General features: G+C 38.9%; 29 non-coding genes across 29 annotated transcripts; all 29 read left to right on the top strand.

The window, feature by feature from the left end:
• The first annotated feature begins 447 nt into the window (after positions 1-447).
• Positions 448-520, top strand: TRNAT-UGU. The gene has a single exon. It is a non-coding gene; the product is annotated as a tRNA-Thr (tRNA).
• Positions 521-1,506: 986 nt separating this feature from the next.
• Positions 1,507-1,579, top strand: TRNAT-CGU. Its single transcript has one exon. It is a non-coding gene; the product is annotated as a tRNA-Thr (tRNA).
• A 455-nt stretch (positions 1,580-2,034) lies between these two features.
• TRNAT-UGU lies at positions 2,035-2,107 on the top strand. The gene has a single exon. It is a non-coding gene; the product is annotated as a tRNA-Thr (tRNA).
• A 986-nt stretch (positions 2,108-3,093) lies between these two features.
• Positions 3,094-3,166, top strand: TRNAT-CGU. Its single transcript has one exon. It is a non-coding gene; the product is annotated as a tRNA-Thr (tRNA).
• Positions 3,167-3,622: 456 nt separating this feature from the next.
• Positions 3,623-3,695, top strand: TRNAT-UGU. The gene has a single exon. It is a non-coding gene; the product is annotated as a tRNA-Thr (tRNA).
• A 985-nt stretch (positions 3,696-4,680) lies between these two features.
• TRNAT-CGU lies at positions 4,681-4,752 on the top strand. Its single transcript has one exon. It is a non-coding gene; the product is annotated as a tRNA-Thr (tRNA).
• A 457-nt stretch (positions 4,753-5,209) lies between these two features.
• On the top strand, positions 5,210-5,282 carry TRNAT-UGU. Its single transcript has one exon. It is a non-coding gene; the product is annotated as a tRNA-Thr (tRNA).
• Positions 5,283-6,268: 986 nt separating this feature from the next.
• Positions 6,269-6,341, top strand: TRNAT-CGU. Its single transcript has one exon. It is a non-coding gene; the product is annotated as a tRNA-Thr (tRNA).
• Positions 6,342-6,798: 457 nt separating this feature from the next.
• Positions 6,799-6,871, top strand: TRNAT-UGU. Its single transcript has one exon. It is a non-coding gene; the product is annotated as a tRNA-Thr (tRNA).
• Positions 6,872-7,857: 986 nt separating this feature from the next.
• TRNAT-CGU lies at positions 7,858-7,930 on the top strand. The gene has a single exon. It is a non-coding gene; the product is annotated as a tRNA-Thr (tRNA).
• A 455-nt stretch (positions 7,931-8,385) lies between these two features.
• TRNAT-UGU lies at positions 8,386-8,458 on the top strand. Its single transcript has one exon. It is a non-coding gene; the product is annotated as a tRNA-Thr (tRNA).
• A 986-nt stretch (positions 8,459-9,444) lies between these two features.
• Positions 9,445-9,517, top strand: TRNAT-CGU. Its single transcript has one exon. It is a non-coding gene; the product is annotated as a tRNA-Thr (tRNA).
• A 455-nt stretch (positions 9,518-9,972) lies between these two features.
• Positions 9,973-10,045, top strand: TRNAT-UGU. The gene has a single exon. It is a non-coding gene; the product is annotated as a tRNA-Thr (tRNA).
• Positions 10,046-11,031: 986 nt separating this feature from the next.
• On the top strand, positions 11,032-11,104 carry TRNAT-CGU. The gene has a single exon. It is a non-coding gene; the product is annotated as a tRNA-Thr (tRNA).
• A 456-nt stretch (positions 11,105-11,560) lies between these two features.
• Positions 11,561-11,633, top strand: TRNAT-UGU. Its single transcript has one exon. It is a non-coding gene; the product is annotated as a tRNA-Thr (tRNA).
• Positions 11,634-12,619: 986 nt separating this feature from the next.
• TRNAT-CGU lies at positions 12,620-12,692 on the top strand. The gene has a single exon. It is a non-coding gene; the product is annotated as a tRNA-Thr (tRNA).
• Positions 12,693-13,147: 455 nt separating this feature from the next.
• On the top strand, positions 13,148-13,220 carry TRNAT-UGU. Its single transcript has one exon. It is a non-coding gene; the product is annotated as a tRNA-Thr (tRNA).
• A 1,123-nt stretch (positions 13,221-14,343) lies between these two features.
• On the top strand, positions 14,344-14,416 carry TRNAT-UGU. Its single transcript has one exon. It is a non-coding gene; the product is annotated as a tRNA-Thr (tRNA).
• Positions 14,417-15,539: 1,123 nt separating this feature from the next.
• TRNAT-UGU lies at positions 15,540-15,612 on the top strand. The gene has a single exon. It is a non-coding gene; the product is annotated as a tRNA-Thr (tRNA).
• Positions 15,613-16,584: 972 nt separating this feature from the next.
• TRNAT-CGU lies at positions 16,585-16,657 on the top strand. Its single transcript has one exon. It is a non-coding gene; the product is annotated as a tRNA-Thr (tRNA).
• Positions 16,658-17,113: 456 nt separating this feature from the next.
• Positions 17,114-17,186, top strand: TRNAT-UGU. The gene has a single exon. It is a non-coding gene; the product is annotated as a tRNA-Thr (tRNA).
• Positions 17,187-18,172: 986 nt separating this feature from the next.
• Positions 18,173-18,245, top strand: TRNAT-CGU. The gene has a single exon. It is a non-coding gene; the product is annotated as a tRNA-Thr (tRNA).
• Positions 18,246-18,700: 455 nt separating this feature from the next.
• TRNAT-UGU lies at positions 18,701-18,773 on the top strand. Its single transcript has one exon. It is a non-coding gene; the product is annotated as a tRNA-Thr (tRNA).
• A 1,123-nt stretch (positions 18,774-19,896) lies between these two features.
• TRNAT-UGU lies at positions 19,897-19,969 on the top strand. Its single transcript has one exon. It is a non-coding gene; the product is annotated as a tRNA-Thr (tRNA).
• Positions 19,970-20,956: 987 nt separating this feature from the next.
• Positions 20,957-21,029, top strand: TRNAT-CGU. The gene has a single exon. It is a non-coding gene; the product is annotated as a tRNA-Thr (tRNA).
• Positions 21,030-21,484: 455 nt separating this feature from the next.
• Positions 21,485-21,557, top strand: TRNAT-UGU. Its single transcript has one exon. It is a non-coding gene; the product is annotated as a tRNA-Thr (tRNA).
• A 986-nt stretch (positions 21,558-22,543) lies between these two features.
• TRNAT-CGU lies at positions 22,544-22,616 on the top strand. The gene has a single exon. It is a non-coding gene; the product is annotated as a tRNA-Thr (tRNA).
• Positions 22,617-23,072: 456 nt separating this feature from the next.
• Positions 23,073-23,145, top strand: TRNAT-UGU. Its single transcript has one exon. It is a non-coding gene; the product is annotated as a tRNA-Thr (tRNA).
• Positions 23,146-24,131: 986 nt separating this feature from the next.
• On the top strand, positions 24,132-24,204 carry TRNAT-CGU. The gene has a single exon. It is a non-coding gene; the product is annotated as a tRNA-Thr (tRNA).
• The last annotated feature ends 285 nt before the right edge of the window (positions 24,205-24,489 follow it).

Genomic DNA, 24,489 nt, shown 5'->3' with positions numbered 1-24,489 from the left:
CTTAGGTTAATGTAAGCGCAACACTGCTTAAGATCTGAAACAGTATGTAGGATCAACGAGGATCTTTCAAAGTGTTTTCTTTTCAGCTATCTGAATTCTAAACCAGCAACTATAATGCTGTAGTGCTGCACCAGTGGACTTCTTGTTTACACCAAAAAATGTACTTTTAAGATGAACATCTATGTATCTGATTCTGAAACCTTTGGCCCCTATGTTAGTCTATGATGGCACACGTTTTGTGTTGACATGCGAAATGATGACTGACTTACATCGAATTCTCTGAGCTCTTCCTCACATTTAGGTCAGGTTGGCCAAACAATGTAAAGTTCTATGTCCCATAAGAGCCCTGTTTCTCTTAAATGGTTTTGAAGGTCTTTGATTTTTTTCAGTTTATAGGGCAAAAAGATACACCTGAAAAAAAAACCATTGGGAAAAGCTGTGCATGGTGGCTTCATAGCTCAGGGGTTAGAGCACTGGTCTTGTAAACCAGGGGTCGTGAGTTCAAATCTCACTGGGGCCTACATCTTTAGTCTGATGTGAGTATGGTCTTATCGATGACCCATTATGACTTCAGGATCATCAAGGGTCCTCCAAAATGTCTTGTTTTCAACTATTTGAATATTAAGCAAATATGATGCTGGACTACTTCTCACAGTCCAGCTTTTCTTAAATGCTTGTATGTTTGAGTGGACAGCATCAGTCTTCACAGACTAATATTTTGAGCGCTGGTTTTGCAAAAAAGGTGCCTTGTACTGAACCAGCAACTATTCAGCCATATGCTACAAAATGTGCTACTTTCTTTTTCATCAAAAAATAGACTTTTAAGATAAACATTTTAGAATCTGATTCTGAAACCTTTGACTAAGGTTTAACAGTACAGCTGGGCAGTCTTCTCTGGAGTCATGGAATCAAATACCACTTCTCACAGTCCAGATTTTTTTAAATGTCTGAGTGCACAGCGTCATTCTTCGCAGACTATGGTGTTGAGCACTGCTCTTGTAAACCATTTGACTTGTAATAAACCAGCAACTGCTATGCTGTACAGTGGACAAGGAAATGTTCTACTCTTTCTTTTTCCACACAAACAATAGACTTTTGAGATGAATATTTTTGAATCCCATTCTGAAATTTTTGGCCCCGTTTTCAACAGGCCATCTGGGCGGTTTTAATTGGAGTCATGGAGTCAAATACCACTTCTCACGGTCAGTTTGTATGTCAGAGTGGACAGCATCAGTCTTCACATAGTAGGATTTTGAACGCTGGTTTTGCAAATCAGGTGCCTTGTACTGGACCAGCAATTACTATGCCATGTGCTATAACAGTGGAGAAAAAAGTGTGCTCTTTCTTTATCCGTAAAAAATAAATAGACTTTTAGGTTGAACTTTTTTGAATCTGATTCTGAAAAGTTTGCCTTTCTTAAATGTAGCTGAAGATTTTTCCTTGTCTGAAGTTTTTAGATAAAAAAAGCCTTGGTCAGAAAACACACGTTCAACTTGTCTGTTGTTTGGCTTCATAGCTCAGGGGTTAGAGCGCTGGTCTCGTAAACCAGAAGTCGTGAGTTCAAATCTCACTGAGGCCTCTTTATTACCTTAGGTTAATGTAAGCGCAACACTGCTTAAGATCTGAAACAGTATGTAGGATCAACGAGGATCTTTCAAAGTGTTTTCTTTTCAGCTATCTGAATTCTAAACCAGCAACTATAATGCTGTAGTGCTGCACCAGTGGACTTCTTGTTTACACCAAAAAATGTACTTTTAAGATGAACATCTATGTATCTGATTCTGAAACCTTTGGCCCCTATGTTAGTCTATGATGGCACACGTTTTGTGTTGACATGCGAAATGATGACTGACTTACATCGAATTCTCTGAGCTCTTCCTCACATTTAGGTCAGGTTGGCCAAACAATGTAAAGTTCTATGTCCCATAAGAGCCCTGTTTCTCTTAAATGGTTTTGAAGGTCTTTGATTTTTTTCAGTTTATAGGGCAAAAAGATACACCTGAAAAAAAACCATTGGGAAAAGCTGTGCATGGTGGCTTCATAGCTCAGGGGTTAGAGCACTGGTCTTGTAAACCAGGGGTCGTGAGTTCAAATCTCACTGGGGCCTACATCTTTAGTCTGATGTGAGTATGGTCTTATCGATGACCCATTATGACTTCAGGATCATCAAGGGTCCTCCAAAATGTCTTGTTTTCAACTATTTGAATATTAAGCAAATATGATGCTGGACTACTTCTCACAGTCCAGCTTTTCTTAAATGCTTGTATGTTTGAGTGGACAGCATCAGTCTTCACAGACTAATATTTTGAGCGCTGGTTTTGCAAAAAAGGTGCCTTGTACTGAACCAGCAACTATTCAGCCATATGCTACAAAATGTGCTACTTTCTTTTTCATCAAAAAATAGACTTTTAAGATAAACATTTTAGAATCTGATTCTGAAACCTTTGACTAAGGTTTAACAGTACAGCTGGGCAGTCTTCTCTGGAGTCATGGAATCAAATACCACTTCTCACAGTCCAGATTTTTTTAAATGTCTGAGTGCACAGCGTCATTCTTCGCAGACTATGGTGTTGAGCACTGCTCTTGTAAACCATTTGACTTGTAATAAACCAGCAACTGCTATGCTGTACAGTGGACAAGGAAATGTTCTACTCTTTCTTTTTCCACACAAACAATAGACTTTTGAGATGAATATTTTTGAATCCCATTCTGAAATTTTTGGCCCCGTTTTCAACAGGCCATCTGGGCGGTTTTAATTGGAGTCATGGAGTCAAATACCACTTCTCACGGTCAGTTTGTATGTCAGAGTGGACAGCATCAGTCTTCACATAGTAGGATTTTGAACGCTGGTTTTGCAAATCAGGTGCCTTGTACTGGACCAGCAATTACTATGCCATATGCTATAACAGTGGAGAAAAAAGTGTGCTCTTTCTTTATCCGTAAAAAATAAATAGACTTTTAGGTTGAACTTTTTTGAATCTGATTCTGAAAAGTTTGCCTTTCTTAAATGTAGCTGAAGATTTTTCCTTGTCTGAAGTTTTTAGATAAAAAAAGCCTTGGTCAGAAAACACACGTTCAACTTGTCTGTTGTTTGGCTTCATAGCTCAGGGGTTAGAGCGCTGGTCTCGTAAACCAGAAGTCGTGAGTTCAAATCTCACTGAGGCCTCTTTATTACCTTAGGTTAATGTAAGCGCAACACTGCTTAAGATCTGAAACAGTATGTAGGATCAACGAGGATCTTTCAAAGTGTTTTCTTTTCAGCTATCTGAATTCTAAACCAGCAACTATAATGCTGTAGTGCTGCACCAGTGGACTTCTTGTTTACACCAAAAAATGTACTTTTAAGATGAACATCTATGTATCTGATTCTGAAACCTTTGGCCCCTATGTTAGTCTATGATGGCACACGTTTTGTGTTGACATGCGAAATGATGACTGACTTACATCGAATTCTCTGAGCTCTTCCTCACATTTAGGTCAGGTTGGCCAAACAATGTAAAGTTCTATGTCCCATAAGAGCCCTGTTTCTCTTAAATGGTTTTGAAGGTCTTTGATTTTTTTCAGTTTATAGGGCAAAAAGATACACCTGAAAAAAAAACCATTGGGAAAAGCTGTGCATGGTGGCTTCATAGCTCAGGGGTTAGAGCACTGGTCTTGTAAACCAGGGGTCGTGAGTTCAAATCTCACTGGGGCCTACATCTTTAGTCTGATGTGAGTATGGTCTTATCGATGACCCATTATGACTTCAGGATCATCAAGGGTCCTCCAAAATGTCTTGTTTTCAACTATTTGAATATTAAGCAAATATGATGCTGGACTACTTCTCACAGTCCAGCTTTTCTTAAATGCTTGTATGTTTGAGTGGACAGCATCAGTCTTCACAGACTAATATTTTGAGCGCTGGTTTTGCAAAAAAGGTGCCTTGTACTGAACCAGCAACTATTCAGCCATATGCTACAAAATGTGCTACTTTCTTTTTCATCAAAAAATAGACTTTTAAGATAAACATTTTAGAATCTGATTCTGAAACCTTTGACTAAGGTTTAACAGTACAGCTGGGCAGTCTTCTCTGGAGTCATGGAATCAAATACCACTTCTCACAGTCCAGATTTTTTAAATGTCTGAGTGCACAGCGTCATTCTTCGCAGACTATGGTGTTGAGCACTGCTCTTGTAAACCATTTGACTTGTAATAAACCAGCAACTGCTATGCTGTACAGTGGACAAGGAAATGTTCTACTCTTTCTTTTTCCACACAAACAATAGACTTTTGAGATGAATATTTTTGAATCCCATTCTGAAATTTTTGGCCCCGTTTTCAACAGGCCATCTGGGCGGTTTTAATTGGAGTCATGGAGTCAAATACCACTTCTCACGGTCAGTTTGTATGTCAGAGTGGACAGCATCAGTCTTCACATAGTAGGATTTTGAACGCTGGTTTTGCAAATCAGGTGCCTTGTACTGGACCAGCAATTACTATGCCATGTGCTATAACAGTGGAGAAAAAAGTGTGCTCTTTCTTTATCCGTAAAAAATAAATAGACTTTTAGGTTGAACTTTTTTGAATCTGATTCTGAAAAGTTTGCCTTTCTTAAATGTAGCTGAAGATTTTTCCTTGTCTGAAGTTTTTAGATAAAAAAAGCCTTGGTCAGAAAACACACGTTCAACTTGTCTGTTGTTTGGCTTCATAGCTAAGGGTTAGAGCGCTGGTCTCGTAAACCAGAAGTCGTGAGTTCAAATCTCACTGAGGCCTCTTTATTACCTTAGGTTAATGTAAGCGCAACACTGCTTAAGATCTGAAACAGTATGTAGGATCAACGAGGATCTTTCAAAGTGTTTTCTTTTCAGCTATCTGAATTCTAAACCAGCAACTATAATGCTGTAGTGCTGCACCAGTGGACTTCTTGTTTACACCAAAAAATGTACTTTTAAGATGAACATCTATGTATCTGATTCTGAAACCTTTGGCCCCTATGTTAGTCTATGATGGCACACGTTTTGTGTTGACATGCGAAATGATGACTGACTTACATCGAATTCTCTGAGCTCTTCCTCACATTTAGGTCAGGTTGGCCAAACAATGTAAAGTTCTATGTCCCATAAGAGCCCTGTTTCTCTTAAATGGTTTTGAAGGTCTTTGATTTTTTTCAGTTTATAGGGCAAAAAGATACACCTGAAAAAAAAAACCATTGGGAAAAGCTGTGCATGGTGGCTTCATAGCTCAGGGGTTAGAGCACTGGTCTTGTAAACCAGGGGTCGTGAGTTCAAATCTCACTGGGGCCTACATCTTTAGTCTGATGTGAGTATGGTCTTATCGATGACCCATTATGACTTCAGGATCATCAAGGGTCCTCCAAAATGTCTTGTTTTCAACTATTTGAATATTAAGCAAATATGATGCTGGACTACTTCTCACAGTCCAGCTTTTCTTAAATGCTTGTATGTTTGAGTGGACAGCATCAGTCTTCACAGACTAATATTTTGAGCGCTGGTTTTGCAAAAAAGGTGCCTTGTACTGAACCAGCAACTATTCAGCCATATGCTACAAAATGTGCTACTTTCTTTTTCATCAAAAAATAGACTTTTAAGATAAACATTTTAGAATCTGATTCTGAAACCTTTGACTAAGGTTTAACAGTACAGCTGGGCAGTCTTCTCTGGAGTCATGGAATCAAATACCACTTCTCACAGTCCAGATTTTTTTAAATGTCTGAGTGCACAGCGTCATTCTTCGCAGACTATGGTGTTGAGCACTGCTCTTGTAAACCATTTGACTTGTAATAAACCAGCAACTGCTATGCTGTACAGTGGACAAGGAAATGTTCTACTCTTTCTTTTTCCACACAAACAATAGACTTTTGAGATGAATATTTTTGAATCCCATTCTGAAATTTTTGGCCCCGTTTTCAACAGGCCATCTGGGCGGTTTTAATTGGAGTCATGGAGTCAAATACCACTTCTCACGGTCAGTTTGTATGTCAGAGTGGACAGCATCAGTCTTCACATAGTAGGATTTTGAACGCTGGTTTTGCAAATCAGGTGCCTTGTACTGGACCAGCAATTACTATGCCATGTGCTATAACAGTGGAGAAAAAAGTGTGCTCTTTCTTTATCCGTAAAAAATAAATAGACTTTTAGGTTGAACTTTTTTGAATCTGATTCTGAAAAGTTTGCCTTTCTTAAATGTAGCTGAAGATTTTTCCTTGTCTGAAGTTTTTAGATAAAAAAAGCCTTGGTCAGAAAACACACGTTCAACTTGTCTGTTGTTTGGCTTCATAGCTCAGGGGTTAGAGCGCTGGTCTCGTAAACCAGAAGTCGTGAGTTCAAATCTCACTGAGGCCTCTTTATTACCTTAGGTTAATGTAAGCGCAACACTGCTTAAGATCTGAAACAGTATGTAGGATCAACGAGGATCTTTCAAAGTGTTTTCTTTTCAGCTATCTGAATTCTAAACCAGCAACTATAATGCTGTAGTGCTGCACCAGTGGACTTCTTGTTTACACCAAAAAATGTACTTTTAAGATGAACATCTATGTATCTGATTCTGAAACCTTTGGCCCCTATGTTAGTCTATGATGGCACACGTTTTGTGTTGACATGCGAAATGATGACTGACTTACATCGAATTCTCTGAGCTCTTCCTCACATTTAGGTCAGGTTGGCCAAACAATGTAAAGTTCTATGTCCCATAAGAGCCCTGTTTCTCTTAAATGGTTTTGAAGGTCTTTGATTTTTTTCAGTTTATAGGGCAAAAAGATACACCTGAAAAAAAAAACCATTGGGAAAAGCTGTGCATGGTGGCTTCATAGCTCAGGGGTTAGAGCACTGGTCTTGTAAACCAGGGGTCGTGAGTTCAAATCTCACTGGGGCCTACATCTTTAGTCTGATGTGAGTATGGTCTTATCGATGACCCATTATGACTTCAGGATCATCAAGGGTCCTCCAAAATGTCTTGTTTTCAACTATTTGAATATTAAGCAAATATGATGCTGGACTACTTCTCACAGTCCAGCTTTTCTTAAATGCTTGTATGTTTGAGTGGACAGCATCAGTCTTCACAGACTAATATTTTGAGCGCTGGTTTTGCAAAAAAGGTGCCTTGTACTGAACCAGCAACTATTCAGCCATATGCTACAAAATGTGCTACTTTCTTTTTCATCAAAAAATAGACTTTTAAGATAAACATTTTAGAATCTGATTCTGAAACCTTTGACTAAGGTTTAACAGTACAGCTGGGCAGTCTTCTCTGGAGTCATGGAATCAAATACCACTTCTCACAGTCCAGATTTTTTTAAATGTCTGAGTGCACAGCGTCATTCTTCGCAGACTATGGTGTTGAGCACTGCTCTTGTAAACCATTTGACTTGTAATAAACCAGCAACTGCTATGCTGTACAGTGGACAAGGAAATGTTCTACTCTTTCTTTTTCCACACAAACAATAGACTTTTGAGATGAATATTTTTGAATCCCATTCTGAAATTTTTGGCCCCGTTTTCAACAGGCCATCTGGGCGGTTTTAATTGGAGTCATGGAGTCAAATACCACTTCTCACGGTCAGTTTGTATGTCAGAGTGGACAGCATCAGTCTTCACATAGTAGGATTTTGAACGCTGGTTTTGCAAATCAGGTGCCTTGTACTGGACCAGCAATTACTATGCCATGTGCTATAACAGTGGAGAAAAAAGTGTGCTCTTTCTTTATCCGTAAAAAATAAATAGACTTTTAGGTTGAACTTTTTTGAATCTGATTCTGAAAAGTTTGCCTTTCTTAAATGTAGCTGAAGATTTTTCCTTGTCTGAAGTTTTTAGATAAAAAAAGCCTTGGTCAGAAAACACACGTTCAACTTGTCTGTTGTTTGGCTTCATAGCTCAGGGGTTAGAGCGCTGGTCTCGTAAACCAGAAGTCGTGAGTTCAAATCTCACTGAGGCCTCTTTATTACCTTAGGTTAATGTAAGCGCAACACTGCTTAAGATCTGAAACAGTATGTAGGATCAACGAGGATCTTTCAAAGTGTTTTCTTTTCAGCTATCTGAATTCTAAACCAGCAACTATAATGCTGTAGTGCTGCACCAGTGGACTTCTTGTTTACACCAAAAAATGTACTTTTAAGATGAACATCTATGTATCTGATTCTGAAACCTTTGGCCCCTATGTTAGTCTATGATGGCACACGTTTTGTGTTGACATGCGAAATGATGACTGACTTACATCGAATTCTCTGAGCTCTTCCTCACATTTAGGTCAGGTTGGCCAAACAATGTAAAGTTCTATGTCCCATAAGAGCCCTGTTTCTCTTAAATGGTTTTGAAGGTCTTTGATTTTTTTCAGTTTATAGGGCAAAAAGATACACCTGAAAAAAAACCATTGGGAAAAGCTGTGCATGGTGGCTTCATAGCTCAGGGGTTAGAGCACTGGTCTTGTAAACCAGGGGTCGTGAGTTCAAATCTCACTGGGGCCTACATCTTTAGTCTGATGTGAGTATGGTCTTATCGATGACCCATTATGACTTCAGGATCATCAAGGGTCCTCCAAAATGTCTTGTTTTCAACTATTTGAATATTAAGCAAATATGATGCTGGACTACTTCTCACAGTCCAGCTTTTCTTAAATGCTTGTATGTTTGAGTGGACAGCATCAGTCTTCACAGACTAATATTTTGAGCGCTGGTTTTGCAAAAAAGGTGCCTTGTACTGAACCAGCAACTATTCAGCCATATGCTACAAAATGTGCTACTTTCTTTTTCATCAAAAAATAGACTTTTAAGATAAACATTTTAGAATCTGATTCTGAAACCTTTGACTAAGGTTTAACAGTACAGCTGGGCAGTCTTCTCTGGAGTCATGGAATCAAATACCACTTCTCACAGTCCAGATTTTTTTAAATGTCTGAGTGCACAGCGTCATTCTTCGCAGACTATGGTGTTGAGCACTGCTCTTGTAAACCATTTGACTTGTAATAAACCAGCAACTGCTATGCTGTACAGTGGACAAGGAAATGTTCTACTCTTTCTTTTTCCACACAAACAATAGACTTTTGAGATGAATATTTTTGAATCCCATTCTGAAATTTTTGGCCCCGTTTTCAACAGGCCATCTGGGCGGTTTTAATTGGAGTCATGGAGTCAAATACCACTTCTCACGGTCAGTTTGTATGTCAGAGTGGACAGCATCAGTCTTCACATAGTAGGATTTTGAACGCTGGTTTTGCAAATCAGGTGCCTTGTACTGGACCAGCAATTACTATGCCATGTGCTATAACAGTGGAGAAAAAAGTGTGCTCTTTCTTTATCCGTAAAAAATAAATAGACTTTTAGGTTGAACTTTTTTGAATCTGATTCTGAAAAGTTTGCCTTTCTTAAATGTAGCTGAAGATTTTTCCTTGTCTGAAGTTTTTAGATAAAAAAAGCCTTGGTCAGAAAACACACGTTCAACTTGTCTGTTGTTTGGCTTCATAGCTCAGGGGTTAGAGCGCTGGTCTCGTAAACCAGAAGTCGTGAGTTCAAATCTCACTGAGGCCTCTTTATTACCTTAGGTTAATGTAAGCGCAACACTGCTTAAGATCTGAAACAGTATGTAGGATCAACGAGGATCTTTCAAAGTGTTTTCTTTTCAGCTATCTGAATTCTAAACCAGCAACTATAATGCTGTAGTGCTGCACCAGTGGACTTCTTGTTTACACCAAAAAATGTACTTTTAAGATGAACATCTATGTATCTGATTCTGAAACCTTTGGCCCCTATGTTAGTCTATGATGGCACACGTTTTGTGTTGACATGCGAAATGATGACTGACTTACATCGAATTCTCTGAGCTCTTCCTCACATTTAGGTCAGGTTGGCCAAACAATGTAAAGTTCTATGTCCCATAAGAGCCCTGTTTCTCTTAAATGGTTTTGAAGGTCTTTGATTTTTTTCAGTTTATAGGGCAAAAAGATACACCTGAAAAAAAACCATTGGGAAAAGCTGTGCATGGTGGCTTCATAGCTCAGGGGTTAGAGCACTGGTCTTGTAAACCAGGGGTCGTGAGTTCAAATCTCACTGGGGCCTATATCTTTAGTCTGATGTGAGTATGGTCTTATCGATGACCCATTATGACTTCAGGATCATCAAGGGTCCTCCAAAATGTCTTGTTTTCAACTATTTGAATATTAAGCAAATATGATGCTGGACTACTTCTCACAGTCCAGCTTTTCTTAAATGCTTGTATGTTTGAGTGGACAGCATCAGTCTTCACAGACTAATATTTTGAGCGCTGGTTTTGCAAAAAAGGTGCCTTGTACTGAACCAGCAACTATTCAGCCATATGCTACAAAATGTGCTACTTTCTTTTTCATCAAAAAATAGACTTTTAAGATAAACATTTTAGAATCTGATTCTGAAACCTTTGACTAAGGTTTAACAGTACAGCTGGGCAGTCTTCTCTGGAGTCATGGAATCAAATACCACTTCTCACAGTCCAGATTTTTTTAAATGTCTGAGTGCACAGCGTCATTCTTCGCAGACTATGGTGTTGAGCACTGCTCTTGTAAACCATTTGACTTGTAATAAACCAGCAACTGCTATGCTGTACAGTGGACAAGGAAATGTTCTACTCTTTCTTTTTCCACACAAACAATAGACTTTTGAGATGAATATTTTTGAATCCCATTCTGAAATTTTTGGCCCCGTTTTCAACAGGCCATCTGGGCGGTTTTAATTGGAGTCATGGAGTCAAATACCACTTCTCACGGTCAGTTTGTATGTCAGAGTGGACAGCATCAGTCTTCACATAGTAGGATTTTGAACGCTGGTTTTGCAAATCAGGTGCCTTGTACTGGACCAGCAATTACTATGCCATGTGCTATAACAGTGGAGAAAAAAGTGTGCTCTTTCTTTATCCGTAAAAAATAAATAGACTTTTAGGTTGAACTTTTTTGAATCTGATTCTGAAAAGTTTGCCTTTCTTAAATGTAGCTGAAGATTTTTCCTTGTCTGAAGTTTTTAGATAAAAAAAGCCTTGGTCAGAAAACACACGTTCAACTTGTCTGTTGTTTGGCTTCATAGCTCAGGGGTTAGAGCGCTGGTCTCGTAAACCAGAAGTCGTGAGTTCAAATCTCACTGAGGCCTCTTTATTACCTTAGGTTAATGTAAGCGCAACACTGCTTAAGATCTGAAACAGTATGTAGGATCAACGAGGATCTTTCAAAGTGTTTTCTTTTCAGCTATCTGAATTCTAAACCAGCAACTATAATGCTGTAGTGCTGCACCAGTGGACTTCTTGTTTACACCAAAAAATGTACTTTTAAGATGAACATCTATGTATCTGATTCTGAAACCTTTGGCCCCTATGTTAGTCTATGATGGCACACGTTTTGTGTTGACATGCGAAATGATGACTGACTTACATCGAATTCTCTGAGCTCTTCCTCACATTTAGGTCAGGTTGGCCAAACAATGTAAAGTTCTATGTCCCATAAGAGCCCTGTTTCTCTTAAATAGTTTTGAAGGTCTTTGATTTTTTTCAGTTTATAGGGCAAAAAGATACACCTGAAAAAAAAACCATTGGGAAAAGCTGTGCATGGTGGCTTCATAGCTCAGGGGTTAGAGCACTGGTCTTGTAAACCAGGGGTCGTGAGTTCAAATCTCACTGGGGCCTACATCTTTAGTCTGATGTGAGTATGGTCTTATCGATGACCCATTATGACTTCAGGATCATCAAGGGTCCTCCAAAATGTCTTGTTTTCAACTATTTGAATATTAAGCAAATATGATGCTGGACTACTTCTCACAGTCCAGCTTTTCTTAAATGCTTGTATGTTTGAGTGGACAGCATCAGTCTTCACAGACTAATATTTTGAGCGCTGGTTTTGCAAAAAAGGTGCCTTGTACTGAACCAGCAACTATTCAGCCATATGCTACAAAATGTGCTACTTTCTTTTTCATCAAAAAATAGACTTTTAAGATAAACATTTTAGAATCTGATTCTGAAACCTTTGACTAAGGTTTAACAGTACAGCTGGGCAGTCTTCTCTGGAGTCATGGAATCAAATACCACTTCTCACAGTCCAGATTTTTTTAAATGTCTGAGTGCACAGCGTCATTCTTCGCAGACTATGGTGTTGAGCACTGCTCTTGTAAACCATTTGACTTGTAATAAACCAGCAACTGCTATGCTGTACAGTGGACAAGGAAATGTTCTACTCTTTCTTTTTCCACACAAAAAATAGACTTTTGAGATGAATATTTTTGAATCCCATTCTGAAATTTTTGGCCCCGTTTTCAACAGGCCATCTGGGCGGTTTTAATTGGAGTCATGGAGTCAAATACCACTTCTCACGGTCAGTTTGTATGTCAGAGTGGACAGCATCAGTCTTCACATAGTAGGATTTTGAACGCTGGTTTTGCAAATCAGGTGCCTTGTACTGGACCAGCAATTACTATGCCATGTGCTATAACAGTGGAGAAAAAAGTGTGCTCTTTCTTTATCCGTAAAAAATAAATAGACTTTTAGGTTGAACTTTTTTGAATCTGATTCTGAAAAGTTTGCCTTTCTTAAATGTAGCTGAAGATTTTTCCTTGTCTGAAGTTTTTAGATAAAAAAAGCCTTGGTCAGAAAACACACCTTCAACTTGTCTGTTGTTTGGCTTCATAGCTCAGGGGTTAGAGCGCTGGTCTCGTAAACCAGAAGTCGTGAGTTCAAATCTCACTGAGGCCTCTTTATTACCTTAGGTTAATGTAAGCGCAACACTGCTTAAGATCTGAAACAGTATGTAGGATCAACGAGGATCTTTCAAAGTGTTTTCTTTTCAGCTATCTGAATTCTAAACCAGCAACTATAATGCTGTAGTGCTGCACCAGTGGACTTCTTGTTTACACCAAAAAATGTACTTTTAAGATGAACATCTATGTATCTGATTCTGAAACCTTTGGCCCCTATGTTAGTCTATGATGGCACACGTTTTGTGTTGACATGCGAAATGATGACTGACTTACATCGAATTCTCTGAGCTCTTCCTCACATTTAGGTCAGGTTGGCCAAACAATGTAAAGTTCTATGTCCCATAAGAGCCCTGTTTCTCTTAAATGGTTTTGAAGGTCTTTGATTTTTTTCAGTTTATAGGGCAAAAAGATACACCTGAAAAAAAACTATTGGGAAAAGCTGTGCATGGTGGCTTCATAGCTCAGGGGTTAGAGCACTGGTCTTGTAAACCAGGGGTCGTGAGTTCAAATCTCACTGGGGCCTACATCTTTAGTCTGATGTGAGTATGGTCTTATCGATGACCCATTATGACTTCAGGATCATCAAGGGTCCTCCAAAATGTCTTGTTTTCAACTATTTGAATATTAAGCAAATATGATGCTGGACTACTTCTCACAGTCCAGCTTTTCTTAAATGCTTGTATGTTTGAGTGGACAGCATCAGTCTTCACAGACTAATATTTTGAGCGCTGGTTTTGCAAAAAAGGTGCCTTGTACTGAACCAGCAACTATTCAGCCATATGCTACAAAATGTGCTACTTTCTTTTTCATCAAAAAATAGACTTTTAAGATAAACATTTTAGAATCTGATTCTGAAACCTTTGACTAAGGTTTAACAGTACAGCTGGGCAGTCTTCTCTGGAGTCATGGAATCAAATACCACTTCTCACAGTCCAGATTTTTTTAAATGTCTGAGTGCACAGCGTCATTCTTCGCAGACTATGGTGTTGAGCACTGCTCTTGTAAACCATTTGACTTGTAATAAACCAGCAACTGCTATGCTGTACAGTGGACAAGGATATGTTCTACTCTTTCTTTTTCCACACAAAAAATAGACTTTTGAGATGAATATTTTTGAATCCCATTCTGAAATTTTTGGCCCCGTTTTCAACAGGCCATCTGGGCGGTTTTAATTGGAGTCATGGAGTCAAATACCACTTCTCACGGTCAGTTTGTATGTCAGAGTGGACAGCATCAGTCTTCACATAGTAGGATTTTGAACGCTGGTTTTGCAAATCAGGTGCCTTGTACTGGACCAGCAATTACTATGCCATGTGCTACAAAATGTGCTACTATCTTTTTCATCAAAAAATAGACTTTTAAGATGAACATCTTTGCATCTGATTCTGAAACCTTTGGCCCCTATGTTAGACTATGATGGCACACGTTTTGTGTTGAAATGCGAAATGATGACTGACTTACATCGAATTCTCTGAGCTCTTCCTCACATTTAGGTCAGGTTGGCCAAACAATGTAAAGTTCTATGTCCCATGAGAGCCCTGTTTCTCTTAAATGGTTTTGAAGGTCTTGATTTTTTTCAGTTTATAGGGCAAAAAGATACACTTGGACAGAATGGAAAAAATCCATTGGGAAAAGCTGTGCATGGTGGCTTCATAGCTCAGGGGTTAGAGCACTGGTCTTGTAAACCAGGGGTCGTGAGTTCAAATCTCACTGGGGCCTACATCTTTAGTCTGATGTGAGTATGGTCTTATCGATGACCCATTATGACTTCAGGATCATCAAGGGTCCTCCAAAATGTCTTGTTTTCAACTATTTGAATATTAAGCAAATATGATGCTGGACTACTTCTCACAGTCCAGCTTTTCTTAAATGCTTGTATGTTTGAGTGGACAGCATCAGTCTTCACAGACTAATATTTTGAGCGCTGGTTTTGCAAAAAAGGTGCCTTGTACTGAACCAGCAACTATTCAGCCATATGCTACAAAATGTGCTACTTTCTTTTTCATCAAAAAATAGACTTTTAAGATAAACATTTTAGAATCTGATTCTGAAACCTTTGACTAAGGTTTAACAGTACAGCTGGGCAGTCTTCTCTGGAGTCATGGAATCAAATACCACTTCTCACAGTCCAGATTTTTTTAAATGTCTGAGTGCACAGCGTCATTCTTCGCAGACTATGGTGTTGAGCACTGCTCTTGTAAACCATTTGACTTGTAATAAACCAGCAACTGCTATGCTGTACAGTGGACAAGGATATGTTCTACTCTTTCTTTTTCCACACAAAAAATAGACTTTTGAGATGAATATTTTTGAATCCCATTCTGAAATTTTTGGCCCCGTTTTCAACAGGCCATCTGGGCGGTTTTAATTGGAGTCATGGAGTCAAATACCACTTCTCACGGTCAGTTTGTATGTCAGAGTGGACAGCATCAGTCTTCACATAGTAGGATTTTGAACGCTGGTTTTGCAAATCAGGTGCCTTGTACTGGACCAGCAATTACTATGCCATGTGCTACAAAATGTGCTACTATCTTTTTCATCAAAAAATAGACTTTTAAGATGAACATCTTTGCATCTGATTCTGAAACCTTTGGCCCCTATGTTAGACTATGATGGCACACGTTTTGTGTTGAAATGCGAAATGATGACTGACTTACATCGAATTCTCTGAGCTCTTCCTCACATTTAGGTCAGGTTGGCCAAACAATGTAAAGTTCTATGTCCCATGAGAGCCCTGTTTCTCTTAAATGGTTTTGAAGGTCTTGATTTTTTTCAGTTTATAGGGCAAAAAGATACACTTGGACAGAATGGAAAAAATCCATTGGGAAAAGCTGTGCATGGTGGCTTCATAGCTCAGGGGTTAGAGCACTGGTCTTGTAAACCAGGGGTCGTGAGTTCAAATCTCACTGGGGCCTACATCTTTAGTCTGATGTGAGTATGGTCTTATCGATGACCCATTATGACTTCAGGATCATCAAGGGTCCTCCAAAATGTCTTGTTTTCAACTATTTGAATATTAAGCAAATATGATGCTGGACTACTTCTCACAGTCCAGCTTTTCTTAAATGCTTGTATGTTTGAGTGGACAGCATCAGTCTTCACAGACTAATATTTTGAGCGCTGGTTTTGCAAAAAAGGTGCCTTGTACTGAACCAGCAACTATTCAGCCATATGCTACAAAATGTGCTACTTTCTTTTTCATCAAAAAATAGACTTTTAAGATAAACATTTTAGAATCTGATTCTGAAACCTTTGACTAAGGTTTAACAGTACAGCTGGGCAGTCTTCTCTGGAGTCATGGAATCAAATACCACTTCTCACAGTCCAGATTTTTTTAAATGTCTGAGTGCACAGCGTCATTCTTCGCAGACTATGGTGTTGAGCACTGCTCTTGTAAACCATTTGACTTGTAATAAACCAGCAACTGCTATGCTGTACAGTGGACAAGGAAATGTTCTACTCTTTCTTTTTCCACACAAAAAATAGACTTTTGAGATGAATATTTTTGAATCCCATTCTGAAATTTTTGGCCCCGTTTTCAACAGGCCATCTGGGCGGTTTTAATTGGAGTCATGGAGTCAAATACCACTTCTCACGGTCAGTTTGTATGTCAGAGTGGACAGCATCAGGATTTTGAACGCTGGTTTTGCAAATCAGGTGCCTTGTACTGGACCAGCAATTACTATGCCATGTGCTATAACAGTGGAGAAAAAAGTGTGCTCTTTCTTTATCCGTAAAAAATAAATAGACTTTTAGGTTGAACTTTTTTGAATCTGATTCTGAAAAGTTTGCCTTTCTTAAATGTAGCTGAAGATTTTTCCTTGTCTGAAGTTTTTAGATAAAAAAAGCCTTGGTCAGAAAACACACCTTCAACTTGTCTGTTGTTTGGCTTCATAGCTCAGGGGTTAGAGCGCTGGTCTCGTAAACCAGAAGTCGTGAGTTCAAATCTCACTGAGGCCTCTTTATTACCTTAGGTTAATGTAAGCGCAACACTGCTTAAGATCTGAAACAGTATGTAGGATCAACGAGGATCTTTCAAAGTGTTTTCTTTTCAGCTATCTGAATTCTAAACCAGCAACTATAATGCTGTAGTGCTGCACCAGTGGACTTCTTGTTTACACCAAAAAATGTACTTTTAAGATGAACATCTATGTATCTGATTCTGAAACCTTTGGCCCCTATGTTAGTCTATGATGGCACACGTTTTGTGTTGACATGCGAAATGATGACTGACTTACATCGAATTCTCTGAGCTCTTCCTCACATTTAGGTCAGGTTGGCCAAACAATGTAAAGTTCTATGTCCCATAAGAGCCCTGTTTCTCTTAAATGGTTTTGAAGGTCTTTGATTTTTTTCAGTTTATAGGGCAAAAAGATACACCTGAAAAAAAAACCATTGGGAAAAGCTGTGCATGGTGGCTTCATAGCTCAGGGGTTAGAGCACTGGTCTTGTAAACCAGGGGTCGTGAGTTCAAATCTCACTGGGGCCTACATCTTTAGTCTGATGTGAGTATGGTCTTATCGATGACCCATTATGACTTCAGGATCATCAAGGGTCCTCCAAAATGTCTTGTTTTCAACTATTTGAATATTAAGCAAATATGATGCTGGACTACTTCTCACAGTCCAGCTTTTCTTAAATGCTTGTATGTTTGAGTGGACAGCATCAGTCTTCACAGACTAATATTTTGAGCGCTGGTTTTGCAAAAAAGGTGCCTTGTACTGAACCAGCAACTATTCAGCCATATGCTACAAAATGTGCTACTTTCTTTTTCATCAAAAAATAGACTTTTAAGATAAACATTTTAGAATCTGATTCTGAAACCTTTGACTAAGGTTTAACAGTACAGCTGGGCAGTCTTCTCTGGAGTCATGGAATCAAATACCACTTCTCACAGTCCAGATTTTTTTAAATGTCTGAGTGCACAGCGTCATTCTTCGCAGACTATGGTGTTGAGCACTGCTCTTGTAAACCATTTGACTTGTAATAAACCAGCAACTGCTATGCTGTACAGTGGACAAGGAAATGTTCTACTCTTTCTTTTTCCACACAAACAATAGACTTTTGAGATGAATATTTTTGAATCCCATTCTGAAATTTTTGGCCCCGTTTTCAACAGGCCATCTGGGCGGTTTTAATTGGAGTCATGGAGTCAAATACCACTTCTCACGGTCAGTTTGTATGTCAGAGTGGACAGCATCAGTCTTCACATAGTAGGATTTTGAACGCTGGTTTTGCAAATCAGGTGCCTTGTACTGGACCAGCAATTACTATGCCATGTGCTATAACAGTGGAGAAAAAAGTGTGCTCTTTCTTTATCCGTAAAAAATAAATAGACTTTTAGGTTGAACTTTTTTGAATCTGATTCTGAAAAGTTTGCCTTTCTTAAATGTAGCTGAAGATTTTTCCTTGTCTGAAGTTTTTAGATAAAAAAAGCCTTGGTCAGAAAACACACGTTCAACTTGTCTGTTGTTTGGCTTCATAGCTCAGGGGTTAGAGCGCTGGTCTCGTAAACCAGAAGTCGTGAGTTCAAATCTCACTGAGGCCTCTTTATTACCTTAGGTTAATGTAAGCGCAACACTGCTTAAGATCTGAAACAGTATGTAGGATCAACGAGGATCTTTCAAAGTGTTTTCTTTTCAGCTATCTGAATTCTAAACCAGCAACTATAATGCTGTAGTGCTGCACCAGTGGACTTCTTGTTTACACCAAAAAATGTACTTTTAAGATGAACATCTATGTATCTGATTCTGAAACCTTTGGCCCCTATGTTAGTCTATGATGGCACACGTTTTGTGTTGACATGCGAAATGATGACTGACTTACATCGAATTCTCTGAGCTCTTCCTCACATTTAGGTCAGGTTGGCCAAACAATGTAAAGTTCTATGTCCCATAAGAGCCCTGTTTCTCTTAAATGGTTTTGAAGGTCTTTGATTTTTTTCAGTTTATAGGGCAAAAAGATACACCTGAAAAAAAAACATTGGGAAAAGCTGTGCATGGTGGCTTCATAGCTCAGGGGTTAGAGCACTGGTCTTGTAAACCAGGGGTCGTGAGTTCAAATCTCACTGGGGCCTACATCTTTAGTCTGATGTGAGTATGGTCTTATCGATGACCCATTATGACTTCAGGATCATCAAGGGTCCTCCAAAATGTCTTGTTTTCAACTATTTGAATATTAAGCAAATATGATGCTGGACTACTTCTCACAGTCCAGCTTTTCTTAAATGCTTGTATGTTTGAGTGGACAGCATCAGTCTTCACAGACTAATATTTTGAGCGCTGGTTTTGCAAAAAAGGTGCCTTGTACTGAACCAGCAACTATTCAGCCATATGCTACAAAATGTGCTACTTTCTTTTTCATCAAAAAATAGACTTTTAAGATAAACATTTTAGAATCTGATTCTGAAACCTTTGACTAAGGTTTAACAGTACAGCTGGGCAGTCTTCTCTGGAGTCATGGAATCAAATACCACTTCTCACAGTCCAGATTTTTTTAAATGTCTGAGTGCACAGCGTCATTCTTCGCAGACTATGGTGTTGAGCACTGCTCTTGTAAACCATTTGACTTGTAATAAACCAGCAACTGCTATGCTGTACAGTGGACAAGGATATGTTCTACTCTTTCTTTTTCCACACAAAAAATAGACTTTTGAGATGAATATTTTTGAATCCCATTCTGAAATTTTTGGCCCCGTTTTCAACAGGCCATCTGGGCGGTTTTAATTGGAGTCATGGAGTCAAATACCACTTCTCACGGTCAGTTTGTATGTCAGAGTGGACAGCATCAGTCTTCACATAGTAGGATTTTGAACGCTGGTTTTGCAAATCAGGTGCCTTGTACTGGACCAGCAATTACTATGCCATGTGCTACAAAATGTGCTACTATCTTTTTCATCAAAAAATAGACTTTTAAGATGAACATCTTTGCATCTGATTCTGAAACCTTTGGCCCCTATGTTAGACTATGATGGCACACGTTTTGTGTTGAAATGCGAAATGATGACTGACTTACATCGAATTCTCTGAGCTCTTCCTCACATTTAGGTCAGGTTGGCCAAACAATGTAAAGTTCTATGTCCCATGAGAGCCCTGTTTCTCTTAAATGGTTTTGAAGGTCTTGATTTTTTTCAGTTTATAGGGCAAAAAGATACACTTGGACAGAATGGAAAAAATCCATTGGGAAAAGCTGTGCATGGTGGCTTCATAGCTCAGGGGTTAGAGCACTGGTCTTGTAAACCAGGGGTCGTGAGTTCAAATCTCACTGGGGCCTACATCTTTAGTCTGATGTGAGTATGGTCTTATCGATGACCCATTATGACTTCAGGATCATCAAGGGTCCTCCAAAATGTCTTGTTTTCAACTATTTGAATATTAAGCAAATATGATGCTGGACTACTTCTCACAGTCCAGCTTTTCTTAAATGCTTGTATGTTTGAGTGGACAGCATCAGTCTTCACAGACTAATATTTTGAGCGCTGGTTTTGCAAAAAAGGTGCCTTGTACTGAACCAGCAACTATTCAGCCATATGCTACAAAATGTGCTACTTTCTTTTTCATCAAAAAATAGACTTTTAAGATAAACATTTTAGAATCTGATTCTGAAACCTTTGACTAAGGTTTAACAGTACAGCTGGGCAGTCTTCTCTGGAGTCATGGAATCAAATACCACTTCTCACAGTCCAGATTTTTTTAAATGTCTGAGTGCACAGCGTCATTCTTCGCAGACTATGGTGTTGAGCACTGCTCTTGTAAACCATTTGACTTGTAATAAACCAGCAACTGCTATGCTGTACAGTGGACAAGGAAATGTTCTACTCTTTCTTTTTCCACACAAACAATAGACTTTTGAGATGAATATTTTTGAATCCCATTCTGAAATTTTTGGCCCCGTTTTCAACAGGCCATCTGGGCGGTTTTAATTGGAGTCATGGAGTCAAATACCACTTCTCACGGTCAGTTTGTATGTCAGAGTGGACAGCATCAGTCTTCACATAGTAGGATTTTGAACGCTGGTTTTGCAAATCAGGTGCCTTGTACTGGACCAGCAATTACTATGCCATGTGCTATAACAGTGGAGAAAAAAGTGTGCTCTTTCTTTATCCGTAAAAAATAAATAGACTTTTAGGTTGAACTTTTTTGAATCTGATTCTGAAAAGTTTGCCTTTCTTAAATGTAGCTGAAGATTTTTCCTTGTCTGAAGTTTTTAGATAAAAAAAGCCTTGGTCAGAAAACACACCGTTCAACTTGTCTGTTGTTTGGCTTCATAGCTCAGGGGTTAGAGCGCTGGTCTCGTAAACCAGAAGTCGTGAGTTCAAATCTCACTGAGGCCTCTTTATTACCTTAGGTTAATGTAAGCGCAACACTGCTTAAGATCTGAAACAGTATGTAGGATCAACGAGGATCTTTCAAAGTGTTTTCTTTTCAGCTATCTGAATTCTAAACCAGCAACTATAATGCTGTAGTGCTGCACCAGTGGACTTCTTGTTTACACCAAAAAATGTACTTTTAAGATGAACATCTATGTATCTGATTCTGAAACCTTTGGCCCCTATGTTAGTCTATGATGGCACACGTTTTGTGTTGACATGCGAAATGATGACTGACTTACATCGAATTCTCTGAGCTCTTCCTCACATTTAGGTCAGGTTGGCCAAACAATGTAAAGTTCTATGTCCCATAAGAGCCCTGTTTCTCTTAAATGGTTTTGAAGGTCTTTGATTTTTTTCAGTTTATAGGGCAAAAAGATACACCTGAAAAAAAACCATTGGGAAAAGCTGTGCATGGTGGCTTCATAGCTCAGGGGTTAGAGCACTGGTCTTGTAAACCAGGGGTTGTGAGTTCAAATCTCACTGGGGCCTACATCTTTAGTCTGATGTGAGTATGGTCTTATCGATGACCCATTATGACTTCAGGATCATCAAGGGTCCTCCAAAATGTCTTGTTTTCAACTATTTGAATATTAAGCAAATATGATGCTGGACTACTTCTCACAGTCCAGCTTTTCTTAAATGCTTGTATGTTTGAGTGGACAGCATCAGTCTTCACAGACTAATATTTTGAGCGCTGGTTTTGCAAAAAAGGTGCCTTGTACTGAACCAGCAACTATTCAGCCATATGCTACAAAATGTGCTACTTTCTTTTTCATCAAAAAAAAGACTTTTAAGATAAACATTTTAGAATCTGATTCTGAAACCTTTGACTAAGGTTTAACAGTACAGCTGGGCAGTCTTCTCTGGAGTCATGGAATCAAATACCACTTCTCACAGTCCAGATTTTTTTAAATGTCTGAGTGCACAGCGTCATTCTTCGCAGACTATGGTGTTGAGCACTGCTCTTGTAAACCATTTGACTTGTAATAAACCAGCAACTGCTATGCTGTACAGTGGACAAGGAAATGTTCTACTCTTTCTTTTTCCACACAAACAATAGACTTTTGAGATGAATATTTTTGAATCCCATTCTGAAATTTTTGGCCCCGTTTTCAACAGGCCATCTGGGCGGTTTTAATTGGAGTCATGGAGTCAAATACCACTTCTCACGGTCAGTTTGTATGTCAGAGTGGACAGCATCAGTCTTCACATAGTAGGATTTTGAACGCTGGTTTTGCAAATCAGGTGCCTTGTACTGGACCAGCAATTACTATGCCATGTGCTATAACAGTGGAGAAAAAAGTGTGCTCTTTCTTTATCCGTAAAAAATAAATAGACTTTTAGGTTGAACTTTTTTGAATCTGATTCTGAAAAGTTTGCCTTTCTTAAATGTAGCTGAAGATTTTTCCTTGTCTGAAGTTTTTAAATAAAAAAAGCCTTGGTCAGAAAACACACGTTCAACTTGTCTGTTGTTTGGATTCATAGCTCAGGGGTTAGAACGCTGGTCTCGTAAACCAGAAGTCGTGAGTTCAAATCTCACTGAGGCCTCTTTATTACCTTAGGTTAATGTAAGCGCAACACTGCTTAAGATCTGAAACAGTATGTAGGATCAACGAGGATCTTTCAAAGTGTTTTCTTTTCAGCTATCTGAATTCTAAACCAGCAACTATAATGCTGTAGTGCTGCACCAGTGGACTTCTTGTTTACACCAAAAAATGTACTTTTAAGATGAACATCTATGTATCTGATTCTGAAACCTTTGGCCCCTATGTTAGTCTATGATGGCACACGTTTTGTGTTGACATGCGAAATGATGACTGACTTACATCGAATTCTCTGAGCTCTTCCTCACATTTAGGTCAGGTTGGCCAAACAATGTAAAGTTCTATGTCCCATAAGAGCCCTGTTTCTCTTAAATGGTTTTGAAGGTCTTTGATTTTTTTCAGTTTATAGGGCAAAAAGATACACCTGAAAAAAAAAACATTGGGAAAAGCTGTGCATGGTGGCTTCATAGCTCAGGGGTTAGAGCACTGGTCTTGTAAACCAGGGGTCGTGAGTTCAAATCTCACTGGGGCCTACATCTTTAGTCTGATGTGAGTATGGTCTTATCGATGACCCATTATGACTTCAGGATCATCAAGGGTCCTCCAAAATGTCTTGTTTTCAACTATTTGAATATTAAGCAAATATGATGCTGGACTACTTCTCACAGTCCAGCTTTTCTTAAATGCTTGTATGTTTGAGTGGACAGCATCAGTCTTCACAGACTAATATTTTGAGCGCTGGTTTTGCAAAAAAGGTGCCTTGTACTGAACCAGCAACTATTCAGCCATATGCTACAAAATGTGCTACTTTCTTTTTCATCAAAAAATAGACTTTTAAGATAAACATTTTAGAATCTGATTCTGAAACCTTTGACTAAGGTTTAACAGTACAGCTGGGCAGTCTTCTCTGGAGTCATGGAATCAAATACCACTTCTCACAGTCCAGATTTTTTTAAATGTCTGAGTGCACAGCGTCATTCTTCGCAGACTATGGTGTTGAGCACTGCTCTTGTAAACCATTTGACTTGTAATAAACCAGCAACTGCTATGCTGTACAGTGGACAAGGAAATGTTCTACTCTTTCTTTTTCCACACAAACAATAGACTTTTGAGATGAATATTTTTGAATCCCATTCTGAAATTTTTGGCCCCGTTTTCAACAGGCCATCTGGGCGGTTTTAATTGGAGTCATGGAGTCAAATACCACTTCTCACGGTCAGTTTGTATGTCAGAGTGGACAGCATCAGTCTTCACATAGTAGGATTTTGAACGCTGGTTTTGCAAATCAGGTGCCTTGTACTGGACCAGCAATTACTATGCCATGTGCTATAACAGTGGAGAAAAAAGTGTGCTCTTTCTTTATCCGTAAAAAATAAATAGACTTTTAGGTTGAACTTTTTTGAATCTGATTCTGAAAAGTTTGCCTTTCTTAAATGTAGCTGAAGATTTTTCCTTGTCTGAAGTTTTTAGATAAAAAAAGCCTTGGTCAGAAAACACACGTTCAACTTGTCTGTTGTTTGGCTTCATAGCTCAGGGGTTAGAGCGCTGGTCTCGTAAACCAGAAGTCGTGAGTTCAAATCTCACTGAGGCCTCTTTATTACCTTAGGTTAATGTAAGCGCAACACTGCTTAAGATCTGAAACAGTATGTAGGATCAACGAGGATCTTTCAAAGTGTTTTCTTTTCAGCTATCTGAATTCTAAACCAGCAACTATAATGCTGTAGTGCTGCACCAGTGGACTTCTTGTTTACACCAAAAAATGTACTTTTAAGATGAACATCTATGTATCTGATTCTGAAACCTTTGGCCCCTATGTTAGTCTATGATGGCACACGTTTTGTGTTGACATGCGAAATGATGACTGACTTACATCGAAT

The sequence above is a fragment of the Bufo bufo genome, unplaced genomic scaffold (assembly GCF_905171765.1).
Source record: "Bufo bufo unplaced genomic scaffold, aBufBuf1.1, whole genome shotgun sequence".
Taxonomy (NCBI): Eukaryota; Metazoa; Chordata; class Amphibia; order Anura; family Bufonidae; genus Bufo; species Bufo bufo.
The sequence above is the reverse complement of the archived record's forward strand: the minus strand, read 5'-3'. Positions and strand labels throughout refer to the sequence as shown.